Source organism: Bos javanicus, chromosome 12 (assembly GCF_032452875.1).
Source record: "Bos javanicus breed banteng chromosome 12, ARS-OSU_banteng_1.0, whole genome shotgun sequence".
NCBI lineage: Eukaryota > Metazoa > Chordata > Mammalia > Artiodactyla > Bovidae > Bos > Bos javanicus.
The window spans coordinates 50,027,216-50,041,475 of record NC_083879.1 but is presented as its reverse complement, the minus strand read 5'-3'; positions in this window follow the sequence as shown (position 1 = coordinate 50,041,475).

The window sequence follows — 14,260 nt, the reverse complement described above, 5'->3', positions numbered from 1 at the left end:
GCAACTACAAGTCAATGAAAAAAAAAAAAGATGTGCCTAGCATTTTGGTTGCCAAAATGTCACATTATCAAGGTAATAATGAATACATGTTCTATCCAAACCTTCTCAGAGCAAAAATAATCAAACTGCTCTTTTCACTTTTAAAAGAAGAAATTACACAAAACATTTTCTTCCACTATTTAGTGGAATCATCAAAAAAAGGAACTTCTAAAAACATTTTTTCAGCTTATATATCAAATGTAAAAATTCTAATCTGAAATAACTGCTCCTTTATTTTAAAATATCATCAGTAGTCCTCTTTATTTAAAAATACTGTTATTAAAAAAATCTTTATTATATAAAATGTCACTTTTTGAGTTAATTTTTTTGCACAAAATTTTGTTGCACAATATAGAAAGAGTTTTTTTCTTCTCACTGTTTCAGTTGTTTGTATACATACACACACATATATTTGATTACACGTATACCTATATTTGGGCTTCCCTGGTGGCTCAGACAGTAAAGAATCTGCTTGCAGTGCAGGAGACCTGGGTTTGATTCCTGGGTCAGGAAGAGCCCCTGGAGAAGGGAATGGCACCCCACTCCAGTATTCTTCCCTGGAGAATCTGGTAGACAGAGGAGCCTGGTGGACTACAGTCCATGAAATTGCAAAGAATTAGACATGACTTATGGCACCCTACTCCAGTACTCTTGCCTGGAAAATCCCATGGATGGAGGAGCCTGGTAGACTGCAGTCCATGGGGTCACTAAGAGTCAGACACGACTGAGCGACTTCTTTCACTTTTCACGTTCATGCATTGGAGAAGGAAATGGCAACCCACTCCAGTGTTCTTGCCTGGAGAATCCCAGGGACGGGGGAGCCTGGTGGGCTGCCGTCTATGGGGTCGCACAGAGTCGGACACGACTGAAGCGACTTAGCAGCAGCAGTGACTAAGCGCATACACACACATACCTATATTTATGTGTATGTGTTATACATATATATAAGTATATATGCACACTTGTGTGAATATTAAGGTTTAGACACAATAAACCTTCATTTTAGATAAATGAATTTTATATCTTTTGGGAATAAATGAGCAGATCAATTATTCAGAATAAATTAACTGAAGGAATGTTCTAATTAACATGTGCACAGATAGTTATTAGTAACTCACACTGTTTATTACTATGGACCAAACTTTCTGAGCCTTTAGAAATTTTTCAGTTTTTGGCTATTACAAGTTTTGCTTCTGTGAATGTACTTGAACATACATATTTTGGTACACATATGTATATATTTTTCTTGGCTTTACACCTAGGGGTAGAATTGCTGGGTTATAGGACATGCATAGGCTTCCTTGGTGGCTCAGACAGTAAAGAATCTACCTGCAATGCAGGAGACCTGGGTTCAATCCCTGGGTTGGGCAGATCCCCTGGAGAAGGGCACAGCAACCCACTCTAGTATTCTTGCCTGGAGGGTCCCCGTGGACAGAGGAATCTGGAGGGCTACTGTCTTGGGGTCACAAAGAGTTGGATATGACTGAGCAACGAAGCGCACGCACACCCAGGGCATGCACATGTTCATTTTTAGTGACCACCGCCAGTTTTCCATAGGGACTGTACAACTGGGACTCCTGCCAGCCCTGTTGTTCACTGCTGTGTTCTCTCACCCACAGGTAGTCATTTTCACTTCAGCTATTCTGGTTCATGTAGGATGACATTTCACTATAGTTCTAATTTGCATTTCTGTGAAGACTACCAAATAAACACTTCTATATAAGCCAGTTAGCCATTTGGACATCCCCTTTTGTGAAGTACCTATTTAGATCTTTCATCCATTCTTCAACTGGATTGTTTATTCTTTGTCACATTGATTTGTACAAATTCTTTATATATTTGTGATATGAATCCTTTTTAGATCTATTTATGGCAAATATTTTCTTCTGCTCTGTAGGTATGCAGTTGGTTTGTATCTACCCTAGAACTATTGGATTGTTGCATGGTCAGTCAATTCTGGGAGAAAAAAAACACTGGCTTTCATAACAGAAGGTTTGAGTTGAAGGCTTAAACCACTACTGTGTGATTCAGGTCAAGTTTCTTATTTCACCTTGAAGAATTGCTTTGCTCCTCTTGTAAGACGGAGTTAATACCATTCACAGTGTATTGTGAGGGTTAAATGAGCTGTTTTAGTGACAGAGCCTAGCAGAATGCCTAGCACATATTAGGTGCTTAATGTATTTTACAGAATAAAGGACAATAAAATACTCTCTGTTTAATTTCATCTCAAGTATCTGATACTGGCCATGGACTTTACAAATCTACAGCTAACAGTTCAGTATTATTGTAGATCTTCCCTGAGGCATGCCTTATATGTTGTTGTGTCTTGATCCCTTCTTGTAACTCAAGGGAGTGAAAAAAGCCTGAAAAAATCACTTTCTACTTTTATTTCCTTAGATAGAGGGCCGGAATGTATTTTCTTTTGTGGGGGTAAAATGTATCAGATTTTATAGGAAAATAAATATGTTGGAAATATACAGATATCCAAAATTGTCAGAAATATTTTTAAGAGAAACAACTGAAGTGTATTTAATAGGACCTGGGCTTCCCAGGTGGCACAGTGGAAAAGAATCCACCTGCCAATGCAGGAGACCAAGGAGACTCAGGTTTGATCCCTGAGTCAGGAATTTCCCCTGCAGCAGGAAATGGCAACCCATTCCAGTATTCTTGCCTGGAGAATCCCAGGGGAAGAGGAGCCTGGTGGGCTACAGCCCGGGGCTGGCAAGAGTTGGACATGACTGAGCATGCAGTGTACCAAGACACAGCAGTAGCATCTAGTTAATGACTTCCAAATATTGTTCTCAGTAGGTTTTGGGGTTTTTTTTTTAGGTTTTGATGGATAATTTCTAGGCCAAACATACAGCTACACTTCTGCATTGTATTTTTTCTGTGGAAATCTTAATGACACTTATTTCTAGCTGTAAGAAGAAATTGCGACCTGTTTGATGTGACAGTGGCTAGTCCAGGCTCAGTCAAGTAGTCATGCAAGTCAGCTTTCTGAGATCTTGTCATGATCTCAGTCAAATACCTGAACACAGACTTTAAGAACAATAGGGAAAGCTACCATTTCTGGAATTGAGAATTATCTAATCAGATTATCAAGTGGAAGTTCATGATTAATTTATGCTATCTTAAAATCTGACTTTCAGCATGTCTAGGGTAGCCATAATGTTATTTACAGAGGTATCCGGTGCTCCATGTCTTGAAATTGTAGGCAAAAGAGCCTCTTTCAAAGATATAAAACAAAAGAAGGAGAATTAAGCAAAATTCATATTCTTCTTATTAGAGGAGCTACCTTAATTACTCTATATTCTAGAAAGGTAGATTTAACCAGGTGAGGAGACACAGTATTCTGGCCTTCACTTTCTTTTTTATTATTTTAAAATTAAATTTATTTTTAATTGAAGGATAATTATTTTACAGTATTGTGTTGTTTTCTGCCAAACGTCAACATGAATCAGCCATGTTTACATCAAGTGAGTATTCCAAGGGCATATTGAAGTTGTTATTCTCTCAGGCTAAAAAATGGCTTAAAATAATCCCCCACTTGTTTCCACTGATATCTATTTTCCTTCCTTCAGGAATTCATTTAGAGGAAATGGAAGGTTCTCAGAGTAGAATGCTTACTTTTACTGTCTATTACTATATTACCAAACTAGTTCCAAGCGACCTGTTGACTTCCAAGTTTTAATGGGTTAGAGGTTCATGAAAACTCTAATGGGGAGCATGGAAAACCTGTATTGGACCACGTCCTTGTTGCAATAATAACAACAATTTTTTTTGAGGATTTGTCACTGAACTAGTCCTATGTTTTCCATTCTCTGAAATGTAACTAGTCCTTTGTAATGACCAGAGATTGAGTGTACTGTTCAGTCACTGAGTGATGGTTTGCCAGTTCCAGAAATCCTATAGCATAGTCCTTCCTTCACCCCACATCAGATCTGCTTTAGGTGTTGCTCTATATCATCCATGAGCCAGCTTGTTATATATTTATATTTAATGAGAGCCTCGATTCTCAATTTTGGATTGCATACTGGTTTAAAAATAAAAATGTTTCAGACACTTGAATATTTAAAATTTAAATTCAGACACCTTAACTTTAAATTAATTAAACAGATGAAATTGGACAGAATCAAGGGGTTGGGGCAGATGGTGTGTTAAATGTCCAGCAACATCAGAAGGATCCAGGTAACTACAATATCTGCTTTGAAAATTTCATCAGAGATGTTGCTTGGAACAGCAAAGATCCAGTGAAGTTGCTCACTAGCTTTGGAGACCTTAAGAGATGTCAAGAAACACTGAGATCAAGGGCATCAGGTTCTATCAGGCTTCCCAGGAGGATGGGATCTGCAGAAACCCTGGCCTGAAACTTGGGAGAAAGAAAGAACACACTTTGGGGTATGAAAGTGGAGGGCAGACATCCAGTGGAGATCTTATTCATCTCAGAAATCAATCCATGGACCATTAAATAAGATTTCCTAAGATTTGTAATTTCTCCAGGTTATGCTTTTCATCTTGTATATTTCCTATAGTGATTAACAACATCAGTAAAATATAAGATCTGAATGTGTTAGTTTTGGGGAGCAGTGATCAAAGTAGTTATTTACATTTTACTTAGATTCTTGCTGATAGAGGAGTGATGTGAAAATCACCAAAGGTATGTGATACAGAGAAGAAAGCAAGCCTGAGAAGTGGCCTGGACTTTCACTACTGGAATGCCCCTCACTGTTGTCCCTATTCCCGCAGAGATCATTTAGAAACATTTTCAGGATATTGTGTTGAAATTTGTAACTTTCTGAAATCTTTAAAAATGTCCACAGAATTTACATTTAAAAGTACCAGTCTTGTCATGATAATGGAGGCACATATAATGGTGAAAGTAATTTACACATTTGAGTTATTTTGGAAACAGATTAAAAGAAGACAACTTCAATATCATACTAAGAAATAGTAACAAATAAAAGGTCAAATCATGGGACTATAGGTACAGATTCTACTGCTAACTGTAGCATTTATTCCCTATGTAGTAGTATATGTAGTTCACATTTTTATTATGCAAACCTTCTCACATACACCACAGTACAGAAAATGATATAATGAACACCTGCATACCTGTTACCTGGATAATCAAGATTTTTCATACTTGCTTCATCTGTCTCTTGTTTTGAGCTGAAATATTATAAAGCATGTTAACGATCTCATTTAAGGATTTTAAAGTTCCAATGTGTTTTAATTACACTTGCTTTTCATTTTACCAATCTTACTGCATGTAATTGTAGCAGATAATACTATCATCACTTGCTAGGGAAAGAAACTGAAACCAACTTTTGACTCATCTAAGGTCACTCATGGCTCCAAAACCATGCCCTTAAATGCAGCTCTAAGCCCCTAAGCCTCAGACCTTGTTGTGTTTTTTAACAGGGTTTTTTTTTTTTTTTGCCTCAATTCTGTGTCCGTGATATCCAGTAGTTATCCCAATACATAAAAAGAAGCAAGACAATATAATCCAAAATGGATGCACAAAAAAGAAGTATTTGTGTTTGTAATTCTTTAAAACAAATCAAACAGATGAAACATCAGGAAATGAAACAAAGCAAAACAAACACGTGATCTTCCTAAAAATATTTTTTGTCAAAAAAAAAGAAAATTTATTTCTTCAGCAACCTACAGAACGTAAAGGATCCTAGTAAACCTACTTTTATGTACAAATACTCACTAGGGGCCATATTTCTTATTGTGCTGCAACCTCTATTTTGCTCTCTTATAAAAACAAGGAATTTAGAGAAATTTGTGAAAATAGGCCCAGATATGTCTCTAGACATGGCTCAAGGCAATAGTGTAAGTAGGTCATGTATGTTTCTTGGTTTTATTCCCACCATTTCCTTTTCTGTTTTTGTTTTCTCTTCAGGGGATGTCATCAGTTTGATCCCTTCCCCTAAATTTAATCCAGGCTATATTTATTGGGCTTACAATTTCTTCATAGGCATACTTGTTACCAGAATATCATATCACAATGTGTTGTTGTCGGGATGCTATCAATGGAGGGAGGTTGGAGGCCAGGAAGTGAGGCTGGTGATGGAAGAAGCTAAACACGGAATGTCAGCAAGAGCGTTAGAAGTAGGACTTGGATTTTCCAAGCTGGGGCAGGGAGACAGCATTTGATGCGGATGGACCAGCATGAGCAAAATCGTGAGGTGTGTTAGTTACAGAGTTTAGTTAACAGTGAGTAGACCATGTGCTAGAGAACATTTCAAGAGAGGAGTAGCAAGAGAGACTTGAGTGGAACGGAAAGAGAAAGGAGAAAACAGGGAGAACCTAATCATAATACATCAACAGGCACTTGATGTACTACTTCTTTTTTTTTTATTATTTTATTTTAATTTATTTATTTTTGGCCAGGCGACATGTGGGATCGTAGTTCTCTCACCAGGGAAGCGTAAAGTCTTAACCACTGGACCACAAGGGACATTCTGGTGGTTATTTCATTTAATCTTCACTTCAATCTGTGGGGTGTTGTAGAGTTGGAAAAGGGCACTAGAAATGGTCAGAACTCAAATAGGTAGATTAACCCCAGAGAGGTGCTAGTTCCATATTTTCATCTCTAACTGTGTAATGGAAGACTTGTACTATGGTTAAAGAAAAATTAGGAGGAGAATTTTCAAGGGTGGAAAATTTAAAGCTGGCTTTGCTATCTATGTAGTGTGAATCAAATTTACAACCTATATAACAAGGTCCTGCTATCGGTTTCCAAAGCAGTTCATCCCAGATCTGGCTAGATTTGCTCTGTGGTAAAAGGAGGATAGGGCTTCCCTGATGGCTCAGTGGTGAAGAATCTGCCTGCAGTGCAGGAGACCCAGGTTCAATCCCTGTATCAGGAAGATCCCCTGGAGAAGGGAATGGCAACCCACTCCAGTATTATTGCCAGGAGAATCCCATGGACAGAGGAGCCTGGCTGGCTACAGTCCATGGGGTCGCAAAAGAGTCAGAACTAGTGACTAAACAACAACAATAAAAGAAGGATAAGGTGCCATTCTCATCCCGAATTGGCAAGAAGAGCAGAGTGGCATCGGGCCAGCAAACCTGGTAATGCTGTTTCCTCCCCTGTCGTGTGGGAGATGCTACTCTACTTCAGTGGTTGTTTGTGACAATTAAAATTAGGCAGCTATTTCTGTGACAATGAAGCTTTTCTTTTTATCCTGGACAATTTCACTTGAGACATTCCATTTAATTTTAAGTTGACTTTAAAAATTTTAATCATTTTTCAGAGAGTTGGGACTGGGTAGGAAGGGGCTGGGAGAAGGCAATGGCACCCCACGCCAGTACTCTTGCCTGGAAAATCCCATGGACGAAGCAGCCTGGTAGGCCGCAGTCCATGAGGTCACTAAGAGTCGGACACGACTGAGCGACTTCACTTTGACTTTTCACTTTCATGCATTGGAGAAGGAAATGGCAACCCACTCCAGTAATCTTGCCTGGAGAATCTCAGGGACGGGAGAGCCTGGTGGGCTGCCGTCTATAGGGTCGGACAGAGTCGGACACGACTGAAGCGACTTAGCAGCAGCAGTAGCAGCAGCAGGAAGGGGCTGAATTCTTTTTATTTGTATCAAAATGATAATAATAGAAAACTAAATGTGGACCCACAGCACCAATGTTTGGGGTCCTAGCTTGGCCACTTACTGAGGTGTTTGGAGTGACCCTCTTATCTTTTGAATCTCAAGTACCTGCAATTCACCTCATGTTGTAAAGATCTAATATTTCAATAAAGAAGAAAGTGCTTTGTGAAATTAGGATGTCTTTGGCTAATACTGGTACCATGTGCAGAATTGTCTTTGTGTGATTACAAGCTGACCAGCTTTTCATACTTACAAGATACTTCAGTCATTTCACCTGAGTCATTTAACAGTAAAAAGTGGTCCAGAAGTCAGTACACAGGCTGACCTATGAATCACATTCTGCCTTCTTCTGAAAGATCTGCTGCATGTCATGTGTTTAGCCTAAAAAACCACAGATATAATCCTTCATCCGTGTACTTATACAATATCTCCAGTTACTGAGTTCTTGGCATTTCCTATCATACACATGTACTAAGAATTAATAAGAGAAGCAGCTGAAGTTTTATCAAGATTTGAGTATTGATGGCTTCAGTTCAGTTAAGTTGCTCAGTCATGTCTGACTCCTTTCGACCCCATGAATCCCAGCATGCCAGGCCTCCCTGTCCATCACCAACTCCAGGAGTTCACTCAGACTCATGTCCATTGAGTCAGTGATGCCATCCAGCCATCTCATCCTGTGTTGTCCACTTCTCCTCCTGCCCCCAAACCCTCCCTGCATCAGAGTCTTTTCTAATGAGTCAACTCTTCACATGAGGTGGCCAAAGTACTGGAGTTTCAGCTTTAGCATCATTCCTTCCAAAGAAATCCCAGGGCTGATCTCCTTCAGAATGGACTGGTTGGATCTCCTTGCAGTCCAAGGGACTCTCAAGAGTCTTCTCCAACACCACAGTTCAAAAGCATCAATTCTTCGGCACTCAGCCTTCTTCACAGTCCAACTCTCATATCCATACATGACCACAGGAAAAACCATAGCCTTGACTAGACGAATCTTTGTTGGCAAAGTAATGTCTCTGCTTTTGAATATGCTATCTAGGTTGGTCATAACTGTCCTTCCAAGGAGTAAGCATCTTTTAATTTCCTGGCTGCAGTCACCATCTGCAGTGATTTTGGAGCCCCCCAAAATAAAGTCTGACACTGTTTCTACTGTTTCCCCATCTATTTCCCATGAAATGATGGGACCGGATGCCATCATCTTCTTTTTCTGAATGTTGAGCTTTAAGCCCACTTTTTCACTCTCCTCTTTCACTTTCATCAAGAGGCTTTTGAGTTCCTCTTCACTTTCTGCCATAAGGGTGGTGTCATCTGCTTATCTGAGGTTATTGATATTTCTCCCGGCAATCTTGATTCCAGCTTGTGCTTCTTCCAGCCCAGCATTTCTCATGATGTACTCTGCATATAAGTTAAATAAGCAGGGTGACAATATACAGCCTTGACGAACTCCTTTTCCTATTTGGAACCAGTCTGTTGTTCCATGTCCAATTCTAACTGTTGCTTCCTGACCTGCATATAGGTTTCTCAAGCGGCCGGTCAGGTGGAATACCAATTCCCATCTCTTTCAGAATTTTCCACAGTTTATTGTGATCCACACAGTCAAAGGCTTTGGCATAGTCAATAAAGCAGAAATAGATGTTTTTCTGGAACTCTCTTGCTTTTTCAATGATACAGTGGATGTTGGCAATTTGATCTCTGGTTCCTTTGCCTTTTCTAAAACCAGCTTGAACATCAGGAAGTTCACGGTCACATATTGCTGAAGCCTGGCTTGGAGAATTTTGAGCATTCCTTTACTAGCGTGTGAGATGAGTGCAATTGTGCGGTAGTTTGAGCATTCTTTGGCATTGCCTTTCTTTGGGATTGGAATGAAAATTGCCCTTTTCCAGTCCTGTGGCCACTGCTTAGTTTTCCAAATTTGCTGGCATATTGAGTGCAGCACTTTCACAGCATCGTCTTTGAGGATTTGAAATAGCTCCACTGGAATTCCATCACCTTCACTAGCTTTGTTTGTAGTGATGCTTTCTAAGGCCCACTTGACTTCACATTCCAGAATGTCTGGCACTAGGTGAGTGATCACACTACCATGATTGATGGCTTATTAAGATATAAAAACACACATTTGTTCTCTGACTGAACAGATCTGGGTACCCACATAAAATATGGCTTCTGTTTTTCACATATGTAAAATTCCATATGTATTAATGCAGCAATAGTTGAAGTCTTAAAAATTTTTTGGATAACAAAAATGGCCCTCATTAGCCACAATTCTATTTTCATTGAAAAAAAGGAGATACGAGGATAAGCTACTAAAAACTATGAACAGGCATCAAGAAAAACTTTGTCCTAGTAGACCTTATTTCATATGATCCAGAAATTTTTTACTTTCTTTGAAGTGGAAGTTGTTCCTGGAAAGAGAAATTTTAGAGAAAGGATATTGTTTCATTTTCCAGAGCATTGTATCAGGGTAGGCTGACTTTATTCTGTTTTCTCTTTGCTGGTAACATTTATATACAGAATTTCACAGAGGATATGGTACTTGGGGAAAGCTCTTCATTTTAATATGCAGAAATGACTTGTCATCCAAAATTTAAAGTCGTGTTACTTCATAGAGTCCAAAGCACAACAAAATAGTTATTTCATCAGCTAATCACATGCTGCTGAATTTGATTTAAGTCAGCTCAACTGCTCCCATAACATTTTACAGATCACTGTCTGCACTTCAATAGGCTCCATGCAATGTGCTGGTGGAATCTATTTCTGTCTGTAAAGACCTTCCTGTCTCGGGAGTGACATTAATGATTATCTCTCCCTTTCACATGGGCGCCCACCAGCTGAATCGCCTAGGTGACTTCCTGCCCACTTGGATGATTAGAGTTTTGCAACTGACACTGACTTGGGCAGCAGGATCAAGTTCCCCACCTCCATCTGGCGGCTCCCCGCTTTGGCCTCCTGCACCCTAAGGACAAAATGAGGGCAGCAGCATCACTCCTAACCTACGTCCCTCTAGGAATGAGAGTTTCTCTTCAAATGAATGTGAAGGCAGCAGGGTGTTGCTTCATTTTTCAGGTGAACATGAATATTAAACAATAGAGCTCCCTGGGAGAGGGCTGCCGCTGCTTGAATGCTAAGCTGCATCATTAAGATTTGAAACTGAACAAAAATAAAAAGCAAATAAAGCCTAGAAAAAGGAACTGAAGAAAGAAGGAAGCAGATTTTTGAAGACTAGGCAAATATACAAGCTTAGGGAAATTCAGGAAAATAATCATTTGTCTTTAAAAACATGGTGATTTCCATTGATTCATGTAAGAGGTCTTTTAAAATCCTGAACTTAGATTGGCAGTATGTTTGCTATCTCACCCAGGACCTTAGCATTGTATGCTGTATTGGGAAATGCTTTATTCATGTTTTGATGGTTTATATTTGGGGATCTTAATAGATTAATTTGTAGCCCCCATTTCTCACATTGTGTCCATACCTTTTTGCAATGTGATTTTGCAGCTCCTCCCGTCAAGAGATGGAGTCAGTTTTTTCAGCTCTTTCATTTGGATTGGCCTTATGATGTGCTCTGGCTGATAGAATCTGGTAAAAGTGACTGTGGATCAAACCAAGCCTAAAACCTTGAGCACTTGCTCCCTCTCTCAGAATCCTGCCCCAGCTCACAGAACAGTCTGCTGGAGGATGGGGTACCATGGGGAAGAGCTTGGTTGTTTCAGCAAAGGCCATTTAAGACAAGCCTGTAGCCAGCTGAACACTAAAAACTGACCTATAGTTGACCACAAATGCATTAAGTGAGCCCAGTTGACTCCTTGACTCTGGTACAAGAATAATTGTTTATTATTTTAAGATTCTGAGTTTCAGGTGGTTTGTTAGGCAGCAAGAAGGCTGAGTGATGAAGAATTGATCCCTTTGAATCAGTGGTGCTGGAGAAGACTCTTGAGAGTCCCTTGGACTTCAAGGAGATCAAACCAGTTGATCCTAAAGAAAATCAACTCTGAATATTCATTGGAAGGACTGATGCTGAAGCTGAAACTCCAATACTTTTCCCCCTAAGGCAAAAAGCCAACTCATTGGAAAAGACCATGATGCTGGGAAAGATTGAAGGCAAAATGTGAAGGGAGTGACAGAGGATGACATAGTTATATAGCATCACTGACTCAATGGACATGAATCTGAGCAAACTCTGGGAGATAGTGAAGGACAGAGAAGCCTGGAATGCTGCAGTCCATGGCATCCCAAAGAGTTGGACATGACTTAGCAACTGAACAACAAGAATGATAGCGAATTGATACAGAGAGTAAGACTATATGTCATTATTTTTATTTCCTTATGCTCATTGATAGAGATAATATTTATAGAATTTATACTAAGGAGACAACAGCGTAAAATGATTAGGGTTCCTTTGCACACTCAAAATAAGTCACCTGAGTGGCAAGAATTGCAGTTAGACGTGCAATCTGAACCTCTTTTTGAATCTTATGACTCATGATGCTACTGCTGGATTTTTTTCCCCTTGAAGGCAATTGTGATCCTTTGAAGAGTTTTAAGAGTCTGTGCAGGATGTCCTGAAAGTAGTTGTATAAATATCTCAACTAATTCTTAAGATCTCTGATCTCAAATTGACAGTCTTGGTGTTCAACCTATTACTCTCCATAGGAATATGTGTTTTGAGTGTATCTGCAAAGGACAGCTGCTAAGTTGCATCAGTCGTGTCTGACTCTGTGCGACCCCATAGACGGCAGCCCACCAGGCTCCTCTGTCCCTGGGATTCTCCAGGCAAGAACACTGGAGTGGGTTGCCATTTCCTTCTCCAATGCATGCAACTGAAAAGTGAAAGGGAAGTTGCTCAGTCATGTCTGACTTTTAGCGACCCCATGGACTGCAGCCTACCAGGCTCCTCTGCCCATGGGATTTTCCAGGTAAGAGTACTGGAGTGGGGTGCCATTGCCTTCTCCGAAAGGAAAACAACAGCATTAATTGAATATTCCCAGTGTGCCTGCACCATTCTAAACTCTTTTAAAAAATATTTATTTTAATTGGAGGACAGTTACTGTACAACATTGTGATGGTTTTTGCTATACATCAACATGAATCAGCCACAGGTATACATGTGTACCCTACATCCTGAAGTCCCTTCCCAACGCCTTCCCCATCCTATCCCTTTAGGTTGTCACAGAGCACCATCACTACTAATATTGTATAAACACATCTGTTTATCCCAATTTTTATTATTCCTATATTTGTGGTGGTTTTGATCACCACAGCAACCAATCAAGCTGAGTGATTATGCTTAATATCTCAAGCACTCCCTTTAATAGAAAGAATCTGCCCAGGTTCTGTAAAATACTACCTACCAACCTGGAATACTTTTACAAAGGACTCAGTATTTATAGGCAGATCTTAAGTTTCCCTTCAGGGTCAGGACTAGAGTGAGGCACCCAGGAAACAGTATGTAAGGAGGTGCTCACTCAGTTCCTGACCTTAAGCTTGCTGGATATAAGCGTCAAAGCCTCTTTCAGTTTTGTGCTCTAAGCAACTAGCTTGCCTAACCCTAGTCCCAGCTGTGTTTTCTGTTCTTTCTTCCTGGTGATTAAGTAATTTCTCAAGTCCTTTTTCCCTTCCATCTTTATCGAGGTATCTTGACTAAAAAGGTTATAAGATATTTGAAGTGTACAGTGTGATAATTTGACATATGTATGCTTTGTGAAGGGGCTTCCTCAATGACTCAGCAGTGAAAGAATCCACCTGCAATCCAGGAGACACAGGAGTTCAATCCTTGGGTCGGCAAGATCCCCTGGAGGAGGGCATGGTGATCCACTCCAGTATGCTTGTCTGAAGGTTTCCATGGACAGAGGAGCCTGGCGAGTTACAGTTCATGGGGTCACAAAGAGTCGGACATGACTAAGCGATTGAACATGCAAGCATACATTGTGAAAGGAAGCCCTCCACAAAGCCAGTCAGCACATCTATCACCCATGCTCAGTCACTTCAGCCTCGTCCAACTCGTTGTGACCCCACGGACTATCCCAGCAGGCTCCTCTCTCTGTCCATGGGATTCCCCAGGAAAGAATATTGGAATAGGTTGCCAGTTCTTTCTTCAGGGGATCTTCCCGACCTGGGCATCAAACCTGAATCTCCTGTGTCTCCTAGATTGCAGGTAGATTCTTTACCTACCAAGCCACCTGGGAAGACCATCTATCACCCTACATATTTGCTTTGTGTGTGTGGTAACATTTAAATTCTACTCTCAGCAAACTTCAATCATACAGTGTAGTATTACTGACTATAGTTACTATGTTATACAATAGATCCTCAGACCTTATTCATCCTTTTTAAAATTTTCTCTTAATTAATTAATTTATTTTGTGTATGATGCTCAGTCATGTTAGACGTGTCTGACTGTTTGCAACCCCATAGACTATAGCCCACCAGGCTCCTCTGTCCAAGGGATTCTTTAGGCACAAGTACTGGAATGGGTGCCATTTCCTACTCAGGGAGTCTTCCCAATCCGAGGATTGATCCCACGTCCCTTACATCTCTTGCATTGTCAGGCAGGTTCTTTACCACTAGTGCTACCTCAGTCAGTCCAGTTCAGTCACTCAGTCATGTCTGACTCTTTG